Raw genomic sequence first — 4,516 nt, 5'->3', positions numbered from 1 at the left:
TCCCGCCTCTTGGGCAGGTTTTTCAGGTGCGTCAGCAGCCGAGGGTACCGCCGAGAAGGAGGCGCCCACACGAGGGTGTCTGACGGTGGTCAGACACCCTCGTGTGGGCGCCCCTGAAGACGCCCTTCAGATCTCCCCTGAGGATGGAAGAGAAGTTTGAGACCTGGTTCCCCAGCGAGGAGCTCCCCCGCTCCCCTCCAACGCCTTCAGCTACGTTCCCGGTCGACTTCATGGAGCCTTCGTCGCCGACCGAACCCCATGTAGAACCACCAGCAACGCGGCGCGATTCAGGCCCTTCAGCGAGGTCCTACAGGTCTTCGGGCTCCTTGGTCGAGGCCTACTCCTACTCATCGGAAGACGGAACCCCGAGGGACCATAGTAGACTGCGAGATAGGTCCCGCAGGAGGCGATCTCGCTTGCGTTCCCATTCGAGATCCCGCCACGTGAGTAGGCGTTGCGATCTCGCTCGCGTTCCCATTCAAGATCCCGCCACGTGAGTAGGCGTTCTAGATCCCCCAGGAGAAAGTTCAGGAGAAGCGTTTCGCCGGAGGAAGAATGGGTGCGGGTCTCCATACCCCGCAGCCAAGTCTTGGGGGTTACAGCAGTCCCGGGCACCTCGGGATGGCGCCCTATGTCCCGCTCACCAGTAGGTTTTGTCTCCAGCAGTATGACCGACGGAGGGACTCGTCTCATCAGGCACCAAGGGACAGGCATAAGTCCGCGAAGGTTCAGACTCCATCCGCCCAGCGGAGAGAGTCGCCCCTTCGGTGTGGCAGCCGCGTCCCGGCCTCAAGATCTACGATGCATCGTCCGGAGCGAGAGAAACTCCTTTCCTCGACGGGCAAGCCCGCAGACCCCTGGTCCGCCGGAAGAAGGGATAAATCCAGGACGGAGGCCTCCGGTCCAGCAGCGATGCCCGTCCTACTGCCTGAAGCGAGGAGACTGGATCACTCCAGGAAGATGCCTCCTCCACGTACGACTCCCCACATCGGAGGTCCTCCGTCACGAGAACTAGGACGCCCAGCGGAGAATGTAGAGGACGGGGAAGAAGGTTCGCCAGCGGAGGTTTCAGTATATAGGAGGGTGATAGGCCTCATCAGGCCACACCATAGGCTGGACGAACCGGAGCCCTCTACTGACGAAGTCTGGCTCTCAAGCCTCAGCAGGCTGGTGGATGCGCCTATACAACAGAGGCCCTCGCTAGCCCTCCCTTTAGCTAAAGATGTGAAGCTCGGATTGGCACACATTAACAAGATCGTGGCCAACCATGCGGAAGCTCCCAAGAGCCAGAGCGCCTCTAGACTTCTCCAGGAACTGAAGACACAGTCCCGGTTCTACCTCCCGGAAGGACCCTGTGCGGTGGAACCAGCAGTCGCCATCTTGGGACAGGGAGCAGCAGAGGAGAGGGCTACCACTGCCCCGGTTTGTTTCTCCCTGGCAGAGAATTCCATGATGGAAGAGCTGTCCAGGGACTTAGTTCACGTGTCGTGGCTGGATTGGCGGGCTTCCACGCTGGTAAGGTTCCAGTCCTCGCACGACCTCTCAATCCCGGAGAATCAGGCCTTGCTGAAGGAGCTGATTAGCTCGGGAGGTAAGGCCCTGAAGTTCCTTTCCTATCAATCCATAGCACAAACCGCCAACTGGATACTGAGGAAAAGGGACACTGTGCTCAGCAGACTAGTAAGGCGGCTCCCTGACAGAGAAGCGAGGTTCCTGAGGAGCCTTCCACTGTGGGACGACTCAGTCTTCCCCCTCAAGGAGGTGGAAGAGACGGTGGAGAGGGTGAGGAAACTAAAGGATGTGGGAGAACCCAGGCCCCCTCCAGCAAGAAGACACACCCATAGAAGAACACCCTCTGACGTCCCTCTCCCACCTCGCCCAACCAGCCCAGGAGAAATGCACCTACTACATCCTGCCAGCAACCTTCGCAGTCCTCCCGTAGGGGGAACGTTGGCTGCGCAGTCAGCCTTCAGGCCCTCCTATTCAGCCGCCAGAAGAGGTAGATTGGCCCGTGCCTCTCCAAGGAGATAGGGAGAGAGGCCCCCTACTCCTGCCGAAGCCTCAGGTGGGGGGATGCCTCAAACATTCTTGGCAAGCATGGCGGTACCACGGATCGGACCCGTTGACTGTGACAGTCCTGAAAGAAGGGTACAGGTTGCCCTTACTGGTGGATCCCCCACCTCTGATACCAGATCTACAGGCGGAATGGTTGGCACCGAAGGACCCCTTGAGAAGGACGGCCCTACAAGAAGAGGTCTCTGCTTTGTTGGCGAAAGGGGCAATGGAACCAGTCAAGGACCCAGGTCCAGTGTTCTACAGCAGACTCTTCCTGGTGGAGAAAGTGACAGGGGGCTGGAGACCAGTCATAGACCTCTCAGCCCTCAACAAGTTCGTGTGCAAGACCGACTTCAAGATGGACACTCCGAAGTCGGTCCTAGCGGCCTTGAAGGAAGGAGTCTTCATGATGTCCGTAGACCTCAAGGACGCATACTTCCAGGTCCCTGTCCACCGCTCCAGCAGGAAGTACCTAAGGGTAAAATGGGGTACCTAAATGTTACAGTTCAAGACCCTCTGCTTCGGTCTGTCCACAGCCCCTCAGGTCTTCACGAGGATCTTTGCGACAGTCTCAGCCTGGGCACACGAACAGGGCATCCGCCTGATTCGGTACCTGGAAGCCTGGTTGTTGCTTTCAGCCTCAAGAGAAGTACTGAGGGAGCAAGGCGCGAAGCTCCTGCAGTTCTGCAACGTCCTGGGATAACACCATCAACCTGGAGAAGTCCCAACTGATACCCTCCACCAGGATGACCTACCTTGGGATGGTCCTGGCCTCCCGGTTGGCGAGAGCCTTCCCTTCCTCGGAGAGACTGGACAACTTGGACCACATCGTACGGCCCTTCCTGTCGGGTCAGCCCAGGAGAGCCAGGGACTGGCAGAGGCTGATAGGCCACCTCGTGTCATTGGAGAAGCTAGTCCCACAGGGGAGACTCAAACTCAGGGGAGTACAATGGAACCTGAAGGAGGCCTGGAACCAGAGCACAAGGAGGTCCCGATGTCCCCGGAGACGAAGGAGGTCCTCGAGTGGTGGCATGACAGATCGAACACCCTCAGGGGGATGCCCTTCGCAGCTGACCCTCCGGAGATGCTCCTGTTCACGGACGCATCCAAGGAGGGTTGGGGTGCTCATCTCGACAGCACAGCGAGAGGAAGATGGGTAGCCGAAGAGAAGAACCTGCACATCAACGTACTGGAAATGATGGCAGTGCAAAGGGCGTGCCTAAAGTTCGTTCAGAGGCTCCGGGGAAACACCGTAGCACTGATGTGCGACAACGCCACGGTGGTGGCCTACATAAAGAAGCAAGGAGGCCTAAAATCAAAGGAGTTGTGCGGCCTCACGTTGGAGTTCCTGGAATGGGCCGAAATGGAGCAGATCAAGATCTCAGCCAGATTCATTCCAAGGAAGAGAAATGTCCTGGCCGATGGCCTCAGCAGAATGGGTCAAGTGGTGGGGTCCGAGTGGTCCTTGCACCCAGAAGTGGCCAAGACTCTGATTCAGAAGTGGGGCTCGCCAGTAATAGACCTCTTTGCCACGAGGCTGAATGCACAGCTCCCCGTGTTTTGTTCTCCTGTGCCAGATCCGGGGGCGGCGTTCGAGGACGTCTTCCAGCATCCTTGGGACAACCTCAACGTTTACGCCTTCCCTCCCTTTGGAATGCTCAGACAAGTCCTCAACAGGGTGAGAAGAGCAGACAACCTGTGGATGACTTTGGTAGCGCCCTGGTGGCCGGAGAGAGAGTGGTTCGCGGATCTAAAGGAACTGACGCGCCTTGGACAGATTAGACCTTCTCCGGCAGCCACACTTTCAAAGGTTCCACGAAAACCCTCGGTCCCTCTGCCTTCACGCGTGGAGGTTATCGAGCGTCTCCTGAGGAAGGAAGGGTATTCGGCGAAGACCGCAACAAAGATGTCAGGTTACCTGAGACGGTCGTCAGCCGCTGTGCACCAGGCTAATTGGGCTACCTTCACGAAGTGGTGCGTCGCGAAGAACATCAAGCCGTGGAGAGCCTCCATCCCGGAGATAGCTGACTTCCTAGTCTATCTCAGGGACGAGGTAAATATGTCCATCCCAGCCATTAAAGGAGTCCGAGCCGCCCTAGGACGAGTCTTCCTCCTGAAGGGCATCGACCTGGGTTCCTCCAGACACATCTCTATGCTCATCAAGAGCTTCGAACAATTGTGCCCCCCTCAAGCAGTTAAGGTGCCCCAGTGGGATGTGGCTAGAGTCCTGAAGATGCTGTCAGAACATCCCTTTGAACCCCTAAAGGACATCTTGGACAAGGAGCTCACCCTTAAGACAGTTTTTCTGTTAGCGCTGGCATCGGCAAAACGGGTAGGGGAGCTTCATGGACTTTAATACAAGGTGTCACACTCGAAGGGCTGGCGTGAAGCTACCTTCAGGTTCGTACCATCCTTTGTGGCCAAGACCCAGAACCCAGTAGTCTGGGACCCCAAGTTTGAA

This window comes from Palaemon carinicauda, chromosome 3 (assembly GCF_036898095.1).
Source record: "Palaemon carinicauda isolate YSFRI2023 chromosome 3, ASM3689809v2, whole genome shotgun sequence".
Taxonomy (NCBI): domain Eukaryota; kingdom Metazoa; phylum Arthropoda; class Malacostraca; order Decapoda; family Palaemonidae; genus Palaemon; species Palaemon carinicauda.
This window is presented reverse-complemented; position numbering follows the sequence as displayed.